This window comes from Primulina tabacum, chromosome 9 (genome assembly GCF_025594145.1).
Source record: "Primulina tabacum isolate GXHZ01 chromosome 9, ASM2559414v2, whole genome shotgun sequence".
Taxonomy (NCBI): domain Eukaryota; kingdom Viridiplantae; phylum Streptophyta; class Magnoliopsida; order Lamiales; family Gesneriaceae; genus Primulina; species Primulina tabacum.
The window spans coordinates 15880449-15906470 of NC_134558.1; the positions used below are offsets into that span (position 1 = coordinate 15880449).

General features: G+C 38.6%; 1 pseudogene; it reads left to right on the forward strand.

Moving 5' to 3' along the window:
* The first annotated feature begins 1188 nt into the window (after positions 1-1188).
* LOC142556944 (uncharacterized) lies at positions 1189-25803 on the forward strand (annotated as a pseudogene).
* The last annotated feature ends 219 nt before the right edge of the window (positions 25804-26022 follow it).

Genomic DNA, 26022 nt, shown 5'->3' on the forward strand with positions numbered 1-26022 from the left:
TTTGGAAAAACGAGAGACTTTTAAAAGATCAAAATTAATATTTGTGAAAAATAATTTTTATAAACTTTTATTTTTTCAATTAAATAGGTGTCATTGAGCCTAATTTACCTAAGATTATTAGGCCCAATTGCTCATAAATTTAAAGGCTCAAAATCTAAGCTCATTAACATGCAAACTAAAACCTATAAAATAGAAACCTATGTCCTTTTGGCACCCCTTATATAAGGTCCAAGAATTTAATTCATGTAACCTTAATGAATGCAAGTTAGGATTTTTATTTTTAGTTATCTGTTTAATTATTTTTATGCATTTATGCATAATTCATACATTAGGGTTTTTAGAAGCATTTCACGCTCGAACGAGGAACGGAGACCTGAGAATTTTTAGGAAAATTATTTTATTAAATGTTTTATTTTTATTAATTAATATAAGGTGTTTTTAAGCGTATTTTTCGAAAATGGGATATTACTTGGTATTTTGCCCGCATGATTTTATTTTTAACGTTACGCATATTTTATCGAATCGGGCGACTTTTTAAGGGTTCGGCTAATATTTTCAAAATATTTCCAACACGAAATATTTTCCGAGAGTGTGTTTGGATTTAATGGGCCTACTTTTAAACTTATTGGGCTTAAATATCTTTTTAAACCTTTAATAAACAAATAAGGGCCCATTAAACATATGATTATTATTTAATTAATACTAACCCAATCCTTAACCTAAACCTAAATAATCTACACGGTCGAAACCTCCCCCAAATGCATTGTTCTCTCGTTTTCAGAGCAATTCTTCGAGGAAAGCTTCGATGGTCACTTGTTTTTGCATAGAAAAATTCATCCGGGTTCCCTCACATTGTTTTTGCTATCCAAGCATCTTAAGGCACGTATGTATTCTCCTTTTTGTATCATTCATGCCATATGTATGTAAAATGTTTGTTATATCATGTAAAAAGTTTCGATCCAACAACTGCACACAAGGATTTATTGGTTTTGCTTTGTTTATGCATTTTCAACTATCACCACTCATGTTTTTCAGATTTGTTGCAAGGGGCTGCGGTAGTTTCATTGTTCGGGGACCGAGACTTGTCATGAGATAGGGGTTGTGGTGCTGGATTCGACAATTAAAGAGTTTGGGTTGTAGATCGTGAGTTGTGGCAAGGAAGGGCTCGGTTGGTGCAGACGTGGAGACATGAATGGAGCCAATGGCTTGAGGGACGATCCGAGGCCTGAAAAAGACCATATGGGATCTAAGCCATGGCTGAGAAAAGGCCTGAGGGCTGCTGGCACCACCCCTGGTACAGATCGATCGAGTGAAAGAGGAGGGCCGCAAGTTGGCATCCTTGCGGTGATATCTTGGGAGCGCGGTTCCTCTTGTCAATGGGGCTGGTGGATTGATTCTAATAGGTTCCTAAGGGTCTGGTCTAGGTCCATGATACGCTGGTTCATGGCTGGTGCAGTCGGGGTAGGCTAGAGACGTGAGTTTTTGGGAAAATGAGGAAATAGAGTGCAAACGAGAAGGGACGAAACATTTTGTTATGTTCTGGAATTTTCATCCGTGGGTTTAGGGGGCCTGATGAAATTGTTTAAGGAGCATTATAGTGTTTTTAGGTATGATAAAAAGTTGGGAAAGTTTTGGTTGAGTATCGGTTCGATTCGGGTTAAAACCGGGACCCCGGTCCATGTTTTTTAAAACGAATCGGTTAAATTGTAATTGGGCTCGAGTTTACGTCTAGGTATACTTTTAAAAAATGTTTTGGGAAATTTTAAGGACTTTAAAAAATTTTTTGGGACATTTTAAGGACTTTGGTAAGTTTCGGGTCAATTTTAGAGGTCCAGGGGTAAAACGCGAATTTTTGGGTTTTCAGAGGCAAAATGGTCATTTTGCCCCCGAGGTGAGATATTGGTCCTAGAATCTCTCTGAGCTCAAATTTATGATATTTTAAATCTTTATGCATAATGTTTACGATTTTTTTGCGCAATTATGATAAATACGTGCAGGCTTGGTTTTAACGAAAAAGTTACGTTTATGCATGTTTTTATTAAGTGGTGATTATGATGTTATTTTTAAAGGATGAGATTTGGTTGTGACTGACGATGTATATGTATACGATGATATGAGATATGATGAGCTGAGGCCCGAGCTCAGTGGACGGGTAATGAAATGAATTCAATTAAAAGAAAATGTATACGTTTATGATGACATGAGGTGACATGATTTGACACGTTGTGATTTTACACCACACGTTTATGTTCATGTTTTTAAGTTCATGAAAGTTATGTTGTGTATGCTATTTTTCACAGATGTGTGCTACGTATATGTACTTGTTATTACTGGTACAGGTGTTGAGTCTTTAGACTCGTTAGGCGTTTGTGATGTAGGTAAGCATTTTGAGCAGGAGATAGGAGGTGCTGAACTCTGAGTAGGCAGCCCTGGTGCGGTGAAAAAACCCAAGGACCACACGTTTTTTTTTTGCATGTTGAGTTATGAGTTTTGAGAGGAGTTAAACATTTTTTATACGTTGAGGATATTGCGATTTTTACACGTTTATGTTTAAGTTGATTTAGGATGACATTAGTTATTTTTAAACTGCGCTACTTTTATTGGCAAAAAAATATGATTATTTTAAATGTTATTTTGTAGTTGCGAGCTTATTTTTTTTTAAAAAAAATTCCGCGCTTTTAAAACTAGTAGACGTTACACCTTCGCAGCCAAAACACACACACACACTACACACACATATTTTTGAAAATATCAAGAGCAAAAACAAGGATTCTCCGTCGCCCCGTTCGTCCTTCTTCGCAACTCACAACAATGATCGAATATTCGAGCGTTTTAAACGCAAAGGCACGTTTCTAAATTTATTTGACCAATAATTCAAATCATATTATGTTTGTTTTATTTATTTTTGCATGAAAAATATTTGTGCAAGATTCGTTTAACGATAGAACAAATATTTTCAAAGTTTTGATGATTTTACTATTATTGGAAAAATGTTATGATTCATAAGGACACGCTGCCAATAGGAGGTGTTTAACAAGCGATAAAAGAGACGTTACGGGACAAAATACATGCTGGAACGGAGCTTGGCAAGGGAGACAACAAACCTAGTGTTTTCTAGGGCTTCTTGAGTGAGGAAGGCTACAGCTTGGAGCATGGCTGCGTGCGGCTAGGCCGGGGCTTGGGCAAAGGCCTATGCTAGACGTGGTTCAGAATTGGGAAGAGTCATAGCATGGCTAGGACTCAAGAGCAGTCAGTAGGGAAGAGTCCTTCACAGCAAGGACTCTTCCAATGCTCGCGTAGGTGCAATTCAGAGAGAACGGTTCTTGGATTGGTTGGGGTGGTCTAGGCTGGTCCAGTAGGGTCTAGGGAGGATGTCCTAGGGTCAAGCTCGGGCTGGGGCGGCTTGGTCCATGATGGTTCGATTCTAGTAAGAGAGAACTCTCGCGGCTAGGGAGTTGATCGCGCATGGGCTTTTGCGTGGGCTGGTCCAAGAGGTTTCGACTAGGGTCCTAGAAGGGCCAGGGCTAGGTCTGATAATGGGTGTCTCGACGGTGGCTCGTGGTTTGGGTGAGGCCGAGTGTGCTAGAGAGTATTGGGGTTCGATTTTAGGCTAGGATGGAAAACGTGTGTAGAACCCGTAAATCAGTCTACGTATAAGCCATGCATAATTCTAGTATTTAAATTAAAATGATTTTATTGCATGAGTATTTAAATGCTTTTCCTTAATTTAATTATTTTCCGTAGAATTTTAAAATTTTTATCATTTCAGTTAAATTCAGTGAGGCCGGACTGGAGTGGGAGTTTATAAAATTTAAGATTCAGAAAACATTTCCAGAATTTATTTTAGCTAATTAATAAGTTAATTTAAGTTAAAAGGAGGTTTGAGGATTTATTTAAGCAACTTGAGGTGAGTAGAAAATAAATTCACTTAAGTTCCATAATTAAGGGGTTAGTTCACTAAATTATTTAAACGATAGGTAAGGCTCTTAAGGTTGGAAATTTACTAACTAAACATTATTTCCCCTCCACTTATTTAGAAATATTCGGTCACCCTTAATGACTAGACAATTCATTTGCCAACTCACCCTTTGACCCATTCTTTGTTAAGTTTAGCATGCAAACCTCTTTAATTATTAATCAACCTTAATTAATTAATAAGCAATATTCTAACCTAGATTAGCAGGTAGAGAATCGGTCATAGCCTCCAACAAAACACCCCAACAAATTATTTGTTATCACCAAAATTCAAATTTCAAAGGTGGAGACTTGGTCTTGCATGTATCCCACCTATATTGCACCCATCTCCCTCACTCCCCTAGCCACAATTTCTCCTCCCCCCCCTCTCCACTGAATTCAGAGCCTTATCATAGTAGAAAAACCGTGAGAATTCAGTGAGAGTAAGGAGAGAAAAATCGAGTGAAGAGCAAGATAAGAAAGCGCTCCACCTCCTCCGCGCCGGATCGTCTCATGCTTTCGTTTTTCGTTCAAAACGAAACCAGGCATGCATATATTCTTCCTTGACTCTTCAATCAAGTCCTATTATAAAATTTTTACATTATATGATCATTATTTCCATGACAAAACCGAAACACATCAAGAATTTTGAAAATAAATGCTGCAGGTTTTCGGCCTTTCCAATTCAAGCTTCACGGTTTCATTTGTTTTGTGGGTTTCAGGTATTGGTTCGATTCCAGGCTCCCATGGTGACATCTAGACATGTAATAGGATGCATTAGGACCATGTTGGTCCATTCATTTAACCCCATGCACGCTGGAAAACCCGAAAATGACACAACTTCACCTTTTATCCATTTGAGCTTTTCGAAATTCAGTTTGCTGTCAAAGGAGAAATGAATCTGATCATGGCTATCCCAAGGCCTATAGCCATGGTTAGATCACTTTCCTTGCATGTCTAAGACGTGACTAAGTCGCCCTTTTGAAGGCTTGGTCCATGGTGAATCGGTTTTTACAATAAAACTCAAGAACAGACCCTCCCCACTTTCGGCCCTGTCATTTTTACAGCACGTATGGTTCGATTTTGTGGAATGGTGTGGATATTGGTTGGCCTATGGCCGTTAGCCACAGTTCATACTATACCTCTAGATGTCTAGATCGTGTCATGGTCAGTCAAATGGCCACTGGAACAATCCGTGACAGCAAAAGAAGAGCAATGCCCGACGCGCAGAATTTGTGCTCTCGGGTGTGACGTTCGGTTGAGTTATGGTGAGATGCGAATTGTGGCTGGCCTATGGCCCTTAGCCATGGTTCAAATCATTCCTTGGGATGTTGTTAAGAGTCTCTGATCGGTGGTTCAAGCCCCAATGGCCGGTAGTCTCGAAAACGACACAAGAAAAACAAATGTGCAGCTGCTGTAATTTTGACAGCAAGTGTGCTGTTGTTCTCAGGCGACGTTCGAGTTCTTGGTTGGATTTTAGCCTATGGAATTGGACTGGACAGTGCCTTATCGAGTTAGAAAGGTCATGTTTTTGACCATTTGTGATTCGGATCATTTTTTTGAGGTCGTACGAGAATTTACGGTACGATGTGCCAAATTGACTCTCGAAAGAGCGTTTCATGTTTTGGCCTCCATTCACTAGATTTCGACCCTCAACATTTTAGGGGTATTACTTCATCATTTTAAGCGTATTTTAATCATGACTATATGAAGTTTCAGTGTTGGTTCGGGTTGGTTCGGAGTCATGATTAAATACGAAGTCGTTAGGTGTAATTGTCACATTTTTGAATGTTATTGCATAGTTTGGTCCCATAAATCTATTGCATATTTTTCATGGCATATTTAGGTTGCAGCAAGCCTGGGAGCGATCCAATCCATTCAGTAAAATTAGTTCAGGATATTTAACTCAGTTATTTAATTATATTACGTGCAAAAATACAAATTTTGAGATTTATGCGATATTGCTTGTGGTCACTTTACTATCATGATTAAATCCGGTCGCCAGTTAACGGTCCGGTCGTCAGTTACCGGTTATGGGAGCATTATTAAATCCGGTCGTCAGTTACCGATCCGGTCGCCAGTTACCGGTCAGTTCAGTTGTTTCACCCAATATACTATGACAGTAGTCTGATCAGACTTACATTATTAAATCCGGTCGCCAGTTACCGGTCTGGTCGCTAGTTACCGGTCAGTTCAGTACAGTGCAGGGACCACATGCGTAGACCATAATCTCACCAAAAAATTATTGCATGCTATTTCAGTACAGGGCTCCAAGGAGCAAACATTTTCACTATGATTTTCAGTTTAGTTATGCACGTATTATAATTAATCATGACACGACATTTTTACGTTATGCCTCATGACATGATATTTTCACTTGCATGAAATTTTACTATTTATTTACTTGTTATTTACGATATATGCATGTTGAGTCTTTAGATTCACTAGACTTGATTGTTGTAGGTACTGATGATGTCGGGACCGAGGGCGGGGACCAGTGAGCTAGCTCGAGTCGGCAGTAGTAGGACCCGAGGACCTCAGTTCAGCATTTATTATTATTTGATTGCTCAAACATTTTAATTATCGTTGGATAAACTTTTTTACTGTTATTTTGAAAATGTTAATTTCTTCCGCTGCCACTTTGAACATCAAACTTTATTTATCAGTTCAGTTATGAATGAGGCAATTTTAATTATTTAAAAAGAAAAATTTTAAATTTTTCGCAAATTTCCAAGTAAGGATTTTTAGGCTTCTACAGCTGGTATCAGAGCAATGGTTCTGTATAGGGTTTTACTATTACTGATCTCGAAAAGCTCACGAAGTCACGTCTTAGGTCTGTAAGTTTTACATTTACGTATTTCATTTAAAGCATGAATTTTTTTCAACAACATGATTTCATGAGATATTTTACGCCCAGATTTTTATTGCTCAGTATTTAAATTTAAATTAATGATGGAATTATGCATGTTAGTTACGTTTGGGTTATGTATGGAACAGTATGCCCCCTAGTCGCATCCTCGAGCGCAATAGAGATGAGAAGCCTCGCCAAGAGGACAGGGAGGAACGGAGGCAGGAGAGAGACCTACCACCTCCACCACCCCCTCCACCTGACATGAGTGCCCAGATGCTAGCTGGGATGACGCAGTTCTTCGCACAGTTTGCGGGGAACCAGGCCGTGACGACCAGGCCGACAGGGCCCGAGGCTGTATATGAGAGATTTATGAAGATGCGTCCGAAAGAGTTTTCAGGGACGTCGGACCCCATGTTTGCCGAGGGCTGGTTCAAGTCCCTCGAGGTTATCTTTGAGTTTATGGAGCTTGGAGATTCAGATCGAGTTCGTTGTGCCTCTTATCTGTTCGGAGGAGATGCCCGCTTATGGTGGGAAGGAGCTTCAGTAACCCTTAACTTGGCTACCCTGACTTGGGCACGCTTCACGGAGGTATTCTACTCCAAATATTTCACTGAGGAAGTGCGCACCAGGTTGACTAATGAGTTCATGAGCCTGAGACAAGGAGATCTGGCCGTTACGGAGTTCATCCGTAAGTTTGAGAGGGGTTGTCATTTTGTACCCCTGATATCGAATGATGCCAGAGCTTAGTTGATGCATTTCTTGGTGGGTCTACGGCCGATCTTGCGCCGTGATGTTAGGGTGTCTGATCCTACTACTTATGAGGTCACCGTCTCCAGAGCGCTAGCTGAAGAACAGGACCAACGTGACATTGGGAGGGATCGCCAGGACAAGCGCCCAGTCCAAGTACCACACCGCCCTCCTCCTCAGTAGCATTAGCAGCTGAACAAGAGGCCTTTCCACGGGCCACCCAGGAACAGAGGAGGACCTCAGCAGCAGCAGCAGCAACAGGGACGCCCAACCCCGAGGACTTGGAAGCATCCAATTTGTCCTAGGTGCACACGCCGCCATGCTGGAGCGTGTATGTTTGGCTCAGGGAAGTGTTAAAAGTGTGGTAGCCCAGACCACACGCTGCCGTATTGCCCTCAGAAGAACCTGCCTACCCAGGGCAGAGTGTTTGCTCTCCATGCGACGGAGACGAACCCCGATACTATGCTGATGACAGGTACCTTTAAGCTTTAAGCTTACATTTGAGATTTAATGTTTTGGGAATCGGGACTGAGATTTCGAACATAGAATTGCGATAGGATTGCATGCTCTACTTAGTATTACTTGGGAACTTTAGCTAGAAGAACGTTGACCTTTGCATGTCTATAAGTTAGTTCTTGTGATTATCGGGTTCAGTTTAAGTGTTCCAACCTTTCAGGGAGAATTTTTATATCTGGTTCCGTTACGAAGGCCTTGATAGATTCAGGGGCCACTCACTCATTTATTTCTGAGGTTTTTGCCAATTTCCTGAAAGTCAAGACCATCGGGCTAGATATAGCCTATTCAGTAGTATTGCCTTCCGGTGAGGAGATGGCAGCTACCAATGTGATCCGAGACATAGATCTTGAGCTCCATGGCAACCTCGTTTATGCGGATCTGATCATGTTGCCGATGCCAGAGTTTGACATTATTCTAGGGATGGATTGGCTATTGCGGAACAGAGTTTTGATTGAATTCCAGCAGAGATCTGTTCTAGTCCGACCGCCTGGAATGACGCAGTTCTTATTTGAGCCAGACAGGTACTTTCCCTTACCGCGCATTATTCCATATGTTCAGGCTCGGAAGCTCATGCATAGAGGGTGTCGGGCATTTTTAGCGACTTTTATATCTGGCCCCGAGGAACCCAGTCAGTTAGCCTCAGATGTTCGGATTGTCAGAGACTTCTTAGACGTTTTTCCTGAGGATGTCTTTGGTATGCCACCTGAGATAGAGGTGGAGTTTTCCATCGAGCTTATGCCAGGTACGGCTCCGATCTCAAAAGCACCGTACCGACTTGCACTGACAGAGATGGCAGAGCTTAAGAAGCAGATTCAGGAACTTCTTGACAAGGAGTTCATTCGCCCTAGTTTCTCACCTTGGGGCGCGCCAGTCTTGTTTGTTAAGAAGAAAGATGGCACGATGAGGCTTTGTATTGACTATCAGGAGTTGAACAGGGTTACAGTGAAGAATAAATACCCACTTCCGAGGATTCAGGATCTGTTTGACCAGTTGCAGGGAGCTTCAATTTTCTCTAAGATAGATCTGCGTTCAGGTTATCACCAGTTGAGGGTGAGAGACGCCAATGTTTCGAAGACAGCTTTAAGGACTCTTTATGGTCACTACGAGTTCCTTATGATGCCGTTCGGTTTGACGAATGCGCCAGCGATCTTCATGGATCTCATGAATCGCGTATTTCAGCCGTACCTCGATCAGTTTGTGATAGTGTTCATAGATGAAATTCTCGTCTACTCCAAGAATCGGGAGGATCACAGCAGGCATCTGACCACAGTGTTGCAGACATTGCAGAAGCACAAATTATTCGCAAAGTTCAGTAAATGCGAATTCTGGTTAGAGAAGGTGGCGTTCTTAGGCCACATTGTTTCCAGCAGTGGCATTGAGGTAGACCCAGCAAAAGTTGCAGCAGTCAGAGATTGGGTTGTGCCGCAGAATGCATCAGAGATCCGCAGTTTTCTTGGCTTAGCAGGATATTATCGAAAATTCATTAAGGGATTCTCCTCGATTGCAGTTCCACTCACAGCACTAACAAAGAAGAATGTGAAATTTGTTTGGAGCGAAGAGTGTCAGAAGAGCTTCGATACTTTGAAGCAAGCTCTTATCTTTGCACCAGTTTTGGCTGTGCCGTCATGGTCTGGTGAGTTTGTTCTGTATACCGATGCTTCGAAGCTCGGTCTTGGCGTCGTATTGATGCAGCATGGGAAGGTGATAGCATATGCTTCTAGACAGTTGAAGACTCATGAGAAGAACTATCCTACCCATGATCTAGAGTTGGCCGCAGTTGTTTTTGCCTTGAAGATTTGGAGGCACTATCTGTGTGGAGAGAAGTGCCAGATCTTTACCGACCACAAGAGCCTCAAGTATTTCTTTACGCAGAAGGAGCTGAATATGCGTCAGAGGCGTTGGTTGGAGCTTGTGAAGGACTATGATTGTGACATTAGCTACCTCCCGGGTAAAGCTAATGTAGTTGCGGATGCATTGAGCAGGAAAGTTGCAGCGATGGCCCATTTGACAGTTTCAAAACCTCTTCAGTTTGAGATGCAGAGGTTTGATCTTGAGACTTATCCTCGAGGTAGAGTTCCCCGACTATCTACCTTGACCATTCAGTCTTCCCTTCTGGACCGTATTCGCAGTGGTCAGTCAGCAGATGAGCAGTTGGCCAAGTGGAAGCAGAGAGATGAGGCCAAGGGCAGTGTCTTGTATTCAGTCAGCGATGGTATTGTGAGATACCGGGACAGGATATGGGTCCCTAGCAGTGATTCTATCCGAGCAGATATCTTATCAGAAGCCCATATGTCACCGTACTCCATTCACCCTGGGAATACGAAGATGTACAAAGATATGCAGCTATTGTATTGGTGGCCTGGTATGAAGAAAGACATCAGACGATTTGTATCCGAGTGTCTGACTTGTCAGTTAGTGAAGGCCGAGTATCAGAGACCAGCAGGTTTGCTCAAGCCTCTTCCTATTCCTGAGTGGAAGTGGGAGAACGTTACCATGGACTTTGTGACCGGTTTTCCGAAATCAGCCAGAGGATCGAATGCTGTTTGGGTGATTGTAGATTGTCTTACCAAATCAGCGCACTTCTTGCCTATTAAGACGACTTTCACCATGGTTCAGTATGCAGAGTTGTACCTCCGAGAGATAGTCTGACTCCATGGTATTCCAGTTTCTATCGTATCTGACAGAGATCCCAGGTTTACTTCCTCATTTTGGAAGAGTTTGCCTTCGACTATGGGGACGAAGTTGCTGTTTAGCTCAGCTTTCCATCCGCAGAAAGATAGGGCAGTCGGAGCGAGTTATTCAGATCTTGGAGGATCTTCTCCGTGCTTGTGTGATTGACTTCTCAGGGAGTTGGGAGTCGAACTTGCCATTAGTAGAGTTCACCTACAACAACAGCTTCCAGTCTTCTATTGGAATGGCTCCGTATGAAGCACTATATGGCCGTAAGTGCAGATCTCCTGTTCATTGGGACGAAGTAGGAGAGAGAGCAGAGTTGGGTCCAGAGATTATTCAGCACGCTGCCGATGTAGTGGTCAAGATCCGTGATCGGATGAGGACTGCTCAGAGTCGACAAAAGAGTTATGCAGATCAGAGGAGGAGAGACCTAGAGTTTGCTGTCGGCGACCATGTCTTTGTGAAGGTAGCACCTATGAAGGGTGTCATGAGATTTGGGAAGAAAGGGAAGCTCAGTCCGAGATTCATTGGACCGTTTGAGATCCTCGACAGAGTTGGGACGCTAGCTTATCGTGTGGCTCTTCCGCCGAATCTGGCCGGAGTACACAATGTGTTCCACGTCTCCATGCTGAGGAAGTACATGGCGAATCCTTCGCATGTGCTGAATTTTGAGCCGTTGCGGCTTACTCCGAACCTATCTTATGAGGAAAGACCAGTGCAGATCTTATACAGACAGGAGAAGAAGCTTCGGAACAAGGTGGTTAAGCGAGTTAAAGTCAAATGGTTTAACCATTCAGAGGAGGAAGCTACATGGGAGTCTGAGCCGGAGATGAGAGATCGTTACCCCGAGTTATTCGGTGAGTTTTAAATTTCGAGGACGAAATTTCTTGTAAGGGGGGAAGGATTGTAGAACCCGTAAATTAGTCTACGTATAAGCCATGCATAATTATAGTATTTAAATTAAAATGATTTTATTGCATGAGTATTTAAATGCTTTTCCTTAATTTAATTATTTTCCGTAGTGGTTTAAATTTTTTATCATTTCAGTTAAATTCAGTGAGGCCAGACTGGAGTGGGAGTTTAGAGATAAAATTTAAGATTCAGAAAACATTTCCAGAATTTATTTTAGCTAATTAATAAGTTAATTTAAGTTAAAAGGAGGTTTGAGGATTTATTTAAGCAACTTGAAGTGAGTAGAAAATAAATTCACTTAAGTTCCATAATTAAGAGGTTAGTTCACTAAATTATTTAAACGATAGGTAAGGCTCTTAAGATTGGAAATATACTAACTAAACATTATTTCCCCTCCACTTATTTAGAAATATTCGGTCACCCTTAATGACTAGACAATTCATTTGCCAACTCACCCTTTGACCCATTCTTTGTTAAGTTTAGCATGCAAACCTCTTTAATTATTAATCAACCTTAATTAATTAATAAGCAATATTCTAACCTAGATTAGCAGGTAGAGAATCGGTCATAGCCTCCAACAAAACACCCCAACAAATTATTTGTTATCAACCAAAATTCAAATTTCAAAGGTGGAGACTTGGTCTTGCATGTATCCCACCTATATTGCACCCATCTCCCTCACTCCCCTAGCCACAATTTCTCCTCCCCCCCCTCTCCACCGAATTCAGAGCCTTATCAGAGTAGAAAAACCGTGAGAATTCAGTGAGAGTAAGGAGAGAAAAATCGAGTGAAGAGCAAGATAAGAAAGCGCTCCACCTCCTCCGCGCCGGATCGTCTCATTCTTTCGTTTTTCGTTCAAAACGAAACCAGGCATGCATATATTCTTCCTTTACTCTTCAATCAAGTCCTATTATCAAATTTTTACATTACATGATCATTATTTCCATGACAAAACCGAAACACATCAAGAATTTTGAAAATAAATGCTGCAGGTTTTCGGCCCTTCCAATTCAAGCTTCACGGTTTCATTTGTTTTGTGGGTTTCAGGTATTGGTTTGATTCCAGGCTCCCAAGGTGACATCTAGACATGTAATAGGATGCATTAGGACCATGTTGGTCCATTCATTTAACCCCGTGCATGCTGGAATACCCGAAAATGACACAACTTCACCTTTTATCCATTTGAGCTTTTCGAAATTCAGTTTGCTGTCAAAGGAGAAATGAATCTGATCATGGCTGCCCCAAGGCCTATATCCCTGGTTAGATCACTTCCCTAGCATGTATAATACGTGACTAAGTTGCCGTCTTGGAGGCTTGGTCCATGGTGAATCGGATTTTACAATAAAACTCAAGAACAGCCCCTCCCCACTTTCGGCCCTCTCATTTTTACAGCACGTATGGTTCGATTTTGTGGAATGGTGTGGATCTTGGTTGGCCTATGGCCCTTATCCATGGTTCATACCATACCCGTAGATGTCTAGATTGTGTCATGGTCAATCAAATGGCCACTGGAACGATCCGTGACAGCAAAACAAGAGCAATGCCCGACGCGCAGAATTTGTGCTCTCAGGTGTGATGTTCGATTGAGTTATGGTGTGATGCAAATTGTGGCTGGCCTAGGGCCCTTAGCCATGGTTCCAATCATTCCTTGGGATGTTGGTAAGAATCTCTGATCGTTGGTTCAAGCCACAATGGCCGGTAGTCTCGAAAACGACACAAGAAAAGCAAATGTGCAGCTGCTGTAATTTTGACAGCAAGTGTGCTGTTGTTCATAGGCATCGCTCGAGTTCTTGGTTGGCTTTTAGCCTATGTCCTTGGACTGGACAGTGCCTCATCAAGTTAGGAAGGTCATGTTTTTGACCATTTGTGATTCGGATCATTTTTGAGGTCGTACGAGAATTTACGGTGCGATGTGCCAAATTGACTCTCGAAAGAGCGTTTCATGTTTTGGCCTCCATTCATCTAGATTTCGACCCTCACCATTTTAGGGGTATTACTTCATCATTTTAAGCGTATTTTAATCATGACTATATGAAGTTTCAGTGTTGGTTCGGGTTGGTTCGGAGTCATGATTAAATACGAAGTCGTTAGGTTTAATTGTCACATTTTCGAATGTTATTGCATAGTTTGGTCCCATAAATCTATTGCATATTTTTCATGGCATATTTAGGTTGCAGCGAGCCTGGGAGCGAGCCAATCCATTCAGTAAAATTAGTACAGGATATTTAACTCAGTTATTTAATTATATTACGTGGAAAAATACAAATTTTGAGATTTATGCGATATTGCTTGTGGTCACTTTACTATCATAATTAAATCCGATTGCCAATTACCGGTCCGGTCGTCAGTTACTGGTTATGGGAGCATTATTAAATCCGATCGCCAGTTACCGGTCCTGGTCGCCAGTTAACGGTCAGTTCAGTTGTCTCACCAGTATACTGTTGAAGTAGTCTGATCAGACGTACATTATTAAATCCGGTCCCCAGTTACCGGTCCGGTCGCCAGTTACCGGTCAGTTCAGTACAGTGCAGGGACCACATGCGTAGACCATAATCTCACCAGAAAAATTATTACATGCTATTTCACTACAGGGCTCCAAGGAGCAAACATTGTCACTATGATTTTCAGTTTAGTTATGCACGTATTATAATTAATCATGACACGACATTTTTACGTTATGCCTCGTGACATGATATTTTCACTTGCATGAAATTTTACTATTTATTTACTTGTTATTTACGATATATGCATGTTGAGTCTTTAGACTCACTAGACTTGATTGTTGTAGGTACTGATGATGTCGGGACCGAGGGCGGGGACCAGTGAGCTAGCTCGAATCGGCAGTAGTAGGACCCGAGGACCTCAGTTCAGCATTTATTATTATTTGATTGCTCGAACATTTTAATTATCGTTGGATAAACTTTTTTACTGTTATTTTGAAAATGTTAATTTCTTCCGCTGCCACTTTGAACATCAAACTTTATTTATCAGTTCAGTGATGAATGAGGCAATTTTAATTATTTAAAAAGAAAAATTTTAAATTTTCCGCAAATTTCCAAGAAAGGATTTTTAGGCTTCTACAGCGTGGTTCTAGCCATGGTCCACAGGGGGTCGGTTCATGGTTCATGAGGTTAGTTTAGGTATAAAAATTTGATATTTAAAGTTTGAAAAGAAAATATTAAAGTTGAGATTAATTCGGGATTTAAGTGATTCACGGTTTAGAAACTAAGAAATTAAATCAAAAAGCTCGAGTTTATGTTTAATAAAAATTTTAGAAGTAAAATTTAAGCTTAAATAAATATTTTGGATAATATCGAGTCAATAAAAGTAAGGAAAAAAGTCCAAATCGAGAATTTTAGAGTCCAAGGGCAAAACTGTCATTTTACTCCTAGGTAGTATAAAAAGGGCTGGTAGTGTCCCTAAAAATCATAACGCATGCTAAATGATATTTTAAAACATTTATGATGAAAATATGATATTTTATGATTTATGGTAAAGCTGTGCAATTTTTACTGTTAAAAATTCCATTTTAAAAATGGGGAAAGAACACGATATTTTATGATTAAGAAGAAAGAAAAATATTTTGAAGGATCTGAATTGACTGTGACAAAAAAGAAATGATATATGATTTTTGGGAATATTGTGAGGGAAAAGGTCTTAGAAGGAGCCCGTTTACGGGAGAAGGCCCAGAGGGAGTCCCACGATCGTATTTCCATTTTACGTCGGTGTCTAGTGCCCGTGCCCATGCGCAATGGTGAGCTAAGACTAATCAGTCGACTAGAGGATACATATAATCACTTTCAATGATCAAATTTCACTCAAAATGATAAATGATTGAAAGCTTTACGATTTGACGATTTATGATTTAATTAGGCTTACAAATTTATGCTAGCTAATTTTGAATAAAAGTATGATTTTAATGCATGTGCTTGTATATGTATTATTTGTTACTCATGTTTAGAACGTGATAAGTAATTAGACTCACTAGGTTTGAATATTGCATGTGAGGATGAGGTTGAAGGAGGCGCTGACGCTTGAGTGGATCGAGGCCGGCAGTACACTCTCGAAGGACACTTATTTTCCGCATTAGCTTGATAATCGAAGTTTTGAAATAAAGATTTTGATAAATATTTATTAGAGATTTTATGCTTTATTTTTAAGTTAGTTTTGATCATGTTAAAAGGTGGAAGTTGGATTTTTGTTAATTGATGATTTAGAGATTTTATGCATTTGAGATTTTAAATGTTAAATTAAGTTTTTGGTTATGAAAATATTGAGTCAATATAAATGTGAAGTTCAAATTTTATGCTTCAAAAAAAAATATTAGTAGGATTTTAAAGTTAAAAAAAAGTGGACGTTTCAGTTGGTATTAAAGTGAAGGATCCCGAAAGGGTTGTGTCACTGCCACTCCGAGAAGCTCAAGAAGTCAAGCCTCTAGTCTGTGAGTTTTTACTTCTTTAGATTTTACATGTTCAACTTTAAATGCTTTTATGCTTCATGATATAGAGGTTAGATGCATGTTTCGATTAAAATGTTAAATGTATGTTGGTTACGTGGTATGGGCGATTTGTACAGAGATGCCTCGTAAACGGGTTCTTCGTAATGATAATGAGGATAGGTGGGAGTTGGAGATTCTACAGCCTCGACCTAATCAGGATGCTAGTGCCCATGTACTAGCCGATATGGCCCGTTTACTAGAACAACATGTTGGAAATGTTGCGAGGGTCGGACCGGAAGCTGTCTATGAGCGATTTAGGAGGATGGATCCCGCGGATTTTTTGACACTACTGATCTATTCGTGACTGAGGGATGGATTAGATCTTTAGAAGTGATCTTTCGATTTTATGGATCTGGCTGACGCTGACCGAGTTCGTTATATCATCTATCTACTGAAAGGAAACACTTGCTTATGGTGGGAAGAGCGGAGCGAGGAGTGAATCTTGAGACACTAACTTGGGAGGATTTCAAGAGGATATTCTATGATAAATATTTCACAGCCGACGTTCGTTGGATGTTGGAGAGAGAATTTATGACTCTCCGCTAGAGGGACTTTACTATTGCTAAGTTTGTGCAGAAGTTTGATTAGGGCTGTCATTTTGTGCCCTTAATTGCCAATAATGCTTTGGAAAAACTACGACATTTCTTGGATGGTTTGAGGCCGACGATTTGTCGATATGTGATGCTGACTTATCCTATGTACTATACCACTACTCTTTCTAAAGTTTTTCGAGCTGATCTTAGATGAAGACTCCTTTAGCACCATCTTCCAACTACCTTATGATGGATTAGCTCACTTTTCTGAAGTGAAATTCAGTGATTTTGAGGAAATGAAGGCGCTATTATCTGTTGATGGACGAAAAATGAAGGTTTTCGATCAAAATAAGGAGCTGAAGACAGAAATTTAGTTGCTGGCGGACATTATGGTCAAGGGTTTACTCGCCAAGGCAGTCTCATATGCTGCCCTCACCCTTGAAAAATTTCAAGATATAACTGCTATCATGTCACGCCCCGAGACCGAGGCATCGGTGACATCCGGCATTGTTTAACAATTATTTGAAAACAATAAGCCTCGTATCGAAAAGTCAATAAACCAGTATTTTTCATAAATATAACATTTTCTTTACAATGACAATAGAACAACAATTACATCAGAGTTTTGTAGAAATGAAACAGAAGAAAACAATAAAAATATCAATTCTTGAACTTGTCTTTCGATCACCATCCCCAGAACGCTTCCTGCTCCTCCACATTCAGTTTTTCTTCATTTTTATCTAAAATTTGTAAGGGGTGAGTGTTTTGGAAAACACTCAGCAAGTGGGGGTCGATCGATTTCCAAAGATACATATAGAACTTAATTTTCTCAAAACATATTTTTAACAAAACTTTCAAAACTTATTTCTTTTAACTTATCAGAACCGAATCAAATATGAGCCAAAGGTTAGTTCAAAAGCAAATCAGAACACAACAATGTTACTCATCTCATTTAGATGGTCAAATTTTCCCCAATATATTAATCCTTTAAGGGGTGAGGCCAGATCACGGTTTTATACCCATCGATGGGGCCAGACAGAACTACAATTCTCATCCCATTTCAATTTCGAATCACTGTACACAGAATTCAACTTATCGGACAGAACTTATCAGAATTTTTAAATGAACACAGCGGAATCAAAGAATATCGAAAACCAGAAAGATATATCATCAATCGAAAATTTAAAAGAACAGACTGTATTTTTCGAAAGGAATGGACACACACACATGCATGTCATGATATATATATATCCAAGTTTAAAATTACAAATGATCATAAAGATGAAAAATTGTATATTAATTAAATGTTTTATAATATAAATATATAGTTTTTGTTTTATTAAATTTTAAATATTATATGTTTTATAATAAATTGTATAAAATATAAGTTGTTGTGTAATTATAAGTTTTTACTAATTTTTAAAGGTTCGATAAAACAAGAATAATATTAGCGTTGAAAATGGGATTAAGATGATTCTTGGACCTGTAGAAAGTTGATGTTAACATCTACAATATTGGTGGCAAGCATGATATAAAAATCTTCTCACAAGTGGAATCAAATTAAGCAACAAATAAAGTTACCAAAGAAGTGGCAGTTTTACCCTCCTCTAGCATTTTGACCATATCTCTCAAATTACTTGATCAAATGGTTAAAAAAAATACCACAATTCAAACAACTCAGATATCTACATGTTTTGTTTTATGTGGAGAAGAAAATTAGGATGGGAAGATTTTCAAAAGTGATGTGTATTAAAATATTAATTTCTTGGAACACCAATGAAAACTTATGTGTAACAAATAATATTTTATTTGTGGTTGTCTCCCCAAATTTGGCTATAAATAGGGGTGCATTGTAATGTATTGAGATATCCCTCATTTTATGAACAAACCTTAGAGTTCATAATATTTCTCTCTTTATTTTTTCTTTATTTCTTCATTTAAATATAATTAGCATGTTAAATTCATATTCAAAGTTTTATACTTTGAATAATGAGTAGCTAACTTCCCAAAGTTGAGATGAAAAGGTGAAACTCTTGGCATGATAATAAGGTTATTAAAAGGTAAGAATCTATGTTTTATATTATTTAATCATAATTTATTGTTTATGTTATTTTTATTTCTTTAAGTATTATTATACCCTACTTATAAGTGGGAGTTTTGATTTATTGTTTCTATATGTTACACTAAATTCTTGGAACCATTTAAATGTTAGTTTGGTATTACCAACCATATAAAGTGGATGCATTGATTTATTTTATATGATTATATTATAATATTAATTTCTTGGTACCATTTAAATGTTAGTTTGGTATTACCAACCATTTAAAGTGGATGCCTTGATTTATTATACATTAATATCATAATATTAATTTCTTGGTACCATATAAATATTTGTATGGTTTTACTAACTATTTAAAGTGGGAACCTTGATTTAGTGTTTACAAATATATATATAGCACAATAAATACTTGACAACATTTACAAGTTTTGGTATATATTATATACTTATAAGATAATAATATATAACATAATATAAATATGATTATTTAATATATATTGGAACCATTTTATTTAGTGGATTTCACTAATGTTCATTAATGATAACTTTATTAAAATACCAAGAGTGGATCCTTTAATCTCAACTACTTAAATTAAAAGTTGAACAATTAAAAATTACCAATTGAAGATTCAAACCATTAAAAGAAAAAAAAACAAAAAGATATTGTAGTGGACTTGTAATTACCTTAGCTTTCCTGTGGATACGATATTCGGACTCACCGAATTATACTACTTGTGGACAACCTGCTCTTGGGAGTGCAACAATCAAAGTCGCAACAAGTTTTTGGCGCCGTTGCCGGGAAAGTATAATTTAATTTCAAGTCTATTTAATTTTGTTTATAATTTATTTTTTTATTTGAATTTTTATTGATTTTGTGTGTTTTTATTCTTTTGCATTTGCATTTGCATGAGCATTTGGTCACGTACACTTAGTGGTCGACTCATTCGAAATAACCCTTTATTTTTACAAAACCTGGCGGAAGAACCCATCCGAGAAAATGAAGATGAAATTCAATCTCAACATGATCATGATAGGTGAAGAACACTTAAAGATCACATGAATCCTACACATACTAGTGCACCTTCATGTCTAGTTTTTCCCCCTGATGCATCTCATTTCAATTTTAAGCCTGATATTATCCAACTTTTACCCAATTTTCATGGCTTAGATTCTGAAAATCCATACATGCATTTACGAGAGTTTGAATAAGTGTGCAACACATATAATGATCTAAATTGTAGCATGAACACCATTCGACTTAAGCTTTTTCCTTTTTCTTTAAAAGATAAAGCTAAAACTTGGCTACAAAATCTTAGATCGGGATCCATTCGAACTTGGGATTAATTGCAACAACAATTTTTGAAAAAGTTTTTTCCATCTCATAGAACAAATTCTTTCAAAAGGCAAATCATCACTTTCACTCAAAAACAAGGAGAAACTTTTTATCAGTGTTGGGATAGATACAAAGAATTGCTTAATCTTTGTCCACATAATGGTTTTGAAATATGGAGAGTTGTTTCTCAATTTTATGAAGGCTTAACACCTAAAGATAGGCAAATGGTTGAATTTATGTGTAATGGAACATTTGAAGATAAAGATCCAAATGAGGCAATTGAATATCTCGATTCATTAGCTGAAAATGCTCAAAATTAGGACACTATAAGTACAATCGAACCATCAAACAAGATTCAATCTCCCGCATCTGGTGGAGGTATGTACACCCTCAAAGATGAACATGATCTCCAAGCTAGATTTACCTATTTCGCAAGAAAGGTTGAGGCACTTGAATTGAAAAATAATGGTCAATTAAAATCTGTTCAAGAAATTGCGTGTCACATCTGCGATACAAGCAAGTGATCATTCTACAAAAGATTGTCCCACTTTGCCCTCTTTTTAAAGAATGTTTCCATGAACAAGCCTGTGGGGACCCGGACGCTAATCATAATCTTTAATCATCATTTGGGACAATTTAATCACTAATAATAAACATGGTCTAAATTTTTTTTTTTAAATACAATATCAAATGCGGAACGTAATGGAATTCAATCTAATATACATATCAGTATAAAGGTACAAGTCTTGTACTACATACAATTATTCAACTAAGGTTTAACATCTAAATCTCAAGTGTCCAAACCCTATCTTTAATCAAGTCTGTAGTCTCCACTCTAATCACGATCTCCCTTCATCTTCTCGACCCTGAACCTGTCCCACCTGTTGCCATGCACACATACAAATACGACAACAGCCGGATAACTCCGGTGAGATAAATATCCCAGTATAAACAATGTAAACATGCAGTCATATAAAAGCATATATAAAAGCATGAAACACATATCAATAACATGTATCAAATCTGAACAACATGTATCAATGCCAACTCTGAATCAAACTCTGTGACTCCTAGACTCTTACTCGACTCAATCTAATCTAGGGATCCCGATCTGAATAAGAACGCAACGTTCTCCCATCTACTTTACCACAGCTAGATGGTGGTACGTTCTTAGTCCCAGACTTTGGCTGTCTATATCAAAGATCTGCAATAGGAGTCGGTCTTCTCCTCAGTCTATCGATATATATCCAAAAGTCCAGTGACTTGGCGGTTCTGCCATGGCGGTTCTACCAAAGACTAGGCGGGTCTGTCCAACTCTGACTCATGCTTTGCTATAATCAATAGAATAAGCATATCAATATCAAGCATTGAAAATATCAAATGCAATAATCATTCAGTATGTGATTTTGGGAAACTCAAGTTAAAGCTAACTCGAGTTGTGCAATCCCGAATCAACATTTATTTATACCTTTCTTTCTTTCTATCTGACTCTGTCGAAGTCTCGGATTCACAGCCTGTAAATATCAATCAGGTAATGACAATATCGAAGGAATACAATATCAATACCTTCCTCAATCAATACTGGATATAATCAGAACTCAATCAAATTCTGTTTCAACAGCATAACTGCACAATCTTAATATACCCAGCCATACAAATCGATACATATCAATTCCTGCAACTCATGGTCAATAACGATACACATCTGATATCATATCTCAACCCCATCAACTCTGAAATTCATAACAATTCTATAATCAGTCTGTTTTTCAATCTGTCTTCGGTTCTACGATGTCTAACATGTCAAGAACATCATATATGAACCACATCCGATTCTGAAAATATCATAATTCCAAGACATATCAAAACATAACAAAACTTACATCCAGTTGTAGTTTGCGTTGATAGGAACACAGTACTGAAGTCGGATTGAAAATCAAACGGTTAGATCTTGCACAATCGCGACCCTATGATCCACAAATAATTTTTGCAAAGTTTCCTTCGATTTCTCCTTTTTGTTGCTGAAGAAATGGCAATATACATATATATATATATATATACATCTCGTACATGCAACAAGCCAAGTGGCTCGGTGTGCCTACGGCACGTCTCGCGGATATGCGCGACCTTCATCGGCGCATATGCGCGAGACAATATGTCTCGACGCGTCCTCTGCACAGCACCTCGCGCATATGCGCGCCCTTACTCGACGCATATGCGCGAGGCCTTTGTTCATTTTACCCAAGTCTCGGGTACCCTCGCGCATGTGCGCGGATACACGTCGCGCATGTGCGCGAGGTTCTCTGGACATCTCGCGCATGTGCGCGCTCCCTCTCGCGCATGTGCGCCCACTTCTCTGGAGTTGACTTTAAACCCTCGCACAGCTCGCGCATATGCGTGCACACCCATCGCACATATGCGCGAGACCCTCTGCCCGTTTCGCGCATGTGCGCGTCTCATGTCGCGCATGTGCGCGAAAGGCACTGTCCTCGCACTTACATCTTTTCATGCTGAATCAAATCGTGTCCCGATTAATCCTCTCATAATTATATCAAATTATAAATCAATATTTACAGATTACTAGGATTAAATTCTCGGGCATTACAAAGCCAATGTTTTGAATAATTTCGAAAGGCCAAATTTTGAACCATTTTCTCAAAATTAAAATCAAAGTTGGCGAAATCATCCAAATTTTAGTTGGAGGAATGATAATGCTGCACAATTTTCACAACCACATTTCCAAAATCAAAAAAATTTTCAAAATTATGCACACTATGTTCCTCCACCTAAAAGGAACTTGGAAGATATATTGAATTCTTTCATTGCAAAGCAAGAGTCTATCAATACTCAAACTGCTCAAACCATGACAGATTTGAAAGATACTCTTGCTAAATTTGCATCTGCACTTAATGTTCATGAAAAAGGTAAATTTCCTTCACAACCACAGCCTATGTAATGCCCGAGATTTTGATTATTGTAATCTGAAATGATTTGTTGATAAATTGATATGATTATAGACGGAATGGGTCGGACCGGGGAAGACCGGAGGAAGAATGTTATGTGCGAGGACTGAGCACCTCGCGCATATGCGCGACCCAGCCGGGCGCATATGCGCGAGGTAGGCAGAGAACCTCGTGCATATGCGCGACATGGACCCGCGCATATGCGTGAGTATGGCAGAGAGTTACAAAGAACCTCGCGCATATGCGTCGAGTGAGGGCGCGCATATGCGCGAGTTACTGTGAAGGATACGCGCCGAGACATAATGTCACACGCATATGCGCCGAGATAGGTCGCGCATATGCGCGAGACGTGCAGCAAGAACATTGATCCACATGGTCTCTCTCATGCATTAACATATATATTGAAGTTTTATTCCTTCAGAACAACACAGCAAAAAAGAAATCGAGGATAGCATCAGAGAAATTCCGTGTAAAATCCTTACGTCTTTTCATATTTTAGATTTGTGGTTGTGCAAGATCCGTCCGTCAAAATTTCGATCTGAGTTCAGTACCGTACTCTTCTCATTACAGGATTCACACAGACGTAAGTTTTCGTATGTTTTGATCTAATTTGAAAATATGATATTGAAGGAATCGGATATGATTGATATATGGTGTTCTTGATATAGTAGACATTGTATAATTGAAACCGGATTGAAGAACAGATACCGTATGAAATTGTTATGAATTTTCAGATTTGATTTGATTGAGATTATACAGATTTGATATCAGAATTGAGTTTGTTATCGATTATGAGTTGATATTGGTGTATGTTGATTTGTATTGCTGGGTATATTGAGATTGTGTAGTTATGCCGTTGAAACAGAATTAGATTGAATTCTGATTATATCCAGTATTGATTTGAGTGATATATTGATACTGTACTCCTCGATATTGTCATTGCCATATTGAGTATTGACAGACTTTGAATTCGAGATATCGACTTCGTCAGATCAACAGGAAGAAAGGTATAAATCAATGCTGAACTGGGAAGATACGACTCGAGTTTGATTTGACTTGAGTTTCCCAAAACCACATACTTTACTTTATTGCATTGGTATTCTCAATTCATGAGATTGATATGCTTAGTCTATTGAGTTATAGCAAAGCATGAGTTAGAGTCTTAGGCGGATGCGCCTAGTCATTGGCAGAGCCGCCAAGTCTTCGGCAGAACCGCAAAGACACTAGACTTTTGGTGTATCGATGTTGCGTAGGAGTAGATCGACTTCTATTGCGGAGATTTGATACAGAATACCAAAGTATGAGTTAGATCGGGATCCCTAGATTAGAGATGAGTCGAGTCTGAGATGTCGAGTCATGAGTTTATTTACAGTTTTACATCATTCTTGTTTTCGGATTTGATACATGTTATTGATAACTGTTATATGATTTTATATATGTTTTTATATGATTAAATGTTTACATTATTTATACTGGGATTATATTCTCACCGGAGTTATCTGGCTGTTGTCGTGTTTGTATGTGTGCATGACAACAGATGAGACAGGATCAGGGTCAAGAAGAGGATTAGAGAGGAAAAGTTAGCGTGGAGATCCGGATCAGAAGTAGATAAGCTTCAGCACTTGATATATAGTAGTTGAACCCTAGTTTGATTTTAATGTATTGAGTACAAGACATGTACTTTACTTTTGATATGTATATTAGATTGATTACATTACATTTCCACACTTGTATTTTAAAAAAAAATTAGACCCTGTTTATCTTAATTGATTTAATTATTCCCAATATGATTAAGAAATGAATTAGTGTCCGGGTCCCCACAGCCTAATCCCCAGGATCATCATTCACAAACTGGAACTTCTGGAACTCAATCGATGGATGAGGTAAAATCTGTTATTACCCTTCGAAGTTGGGGAAAAATCCATTCTTGAACCTTGTGAAGATGATGATAAATCAACTCCAGAGAGTAAGGAAGTGGAACCCATAACTTGCGAAGAGAAGGTTCAACAGACAGTGTCACCACCATTTCCTCATGCAATTGAAAAATACAAAAAAATCAAATTTGAATTCTGATATATATGATATTTTTAAACAAGTAAAAGTTAATATTCCTTTCATAGATGCAATAAAACAGGTACCATCATATGCCAAATTTTTGAAAGACTTGTGCACTGTGAAAAGAAAATTGAATGTGAAAAAGAAAGCATTTTTAGCCGAACAAGTAAGTGCAATCATTCAAAATAATAATACTTTGAAATACAAAGACCTTGGTTGTCCTACTGTTTCATGTATTATTGGAGAACGAAATATTAAGAAAGCCTTGCTTGATCTTGGAGCTAGTGTGAATTTACTTCCATATTCAGTTTATCAAGAACTCAATCTAGGCGAGTTAAAATCTATTTCGGTAACACTTTTACTTGCCGATAGATCTGTTAAAGTGCCAAGAGGTATCGTAGAAGACGTGTTGGTCCAAGTTGATAACTTTGTATATCCTGTCAATTTCATAGTTTTAGATACACAACCTATCGAAGCTTGTAATGCAATTCCTGTAATTCTGGGTCGTCCATTTTTAGAAACTTCTAATGCTCTTATAAATTTCAGGAATGGAATAATAAAGTTGTCATTTGGTAACATGACCTTGGAGCTTAATGTTTTTAATCTTTGTAAGCAACCACATGACAAAGGAGATGACACTGAAGATGAAAATCTTATTGAAACTCTTGTGGAAGAAAACATTCAAGAAGGAATACTCGTGATCAATTAGATATTTGTTCAATTGAAACTGTTAAAAAAAATATTGAAATTGATCTTGATGATTTTATAAAGTATCACTCGTTACCAGGATCAAAGAAAGAATTTCAGGCAAAATATGAGAACAAAGACGAACAACCCATATTGGAGTTAAAACCCTTGCCAGAAGAATTGAAGTATGCATTTCTTGGAGAAGATGAAACATATCCGGTGGTAATTTCTTCCAAACTAG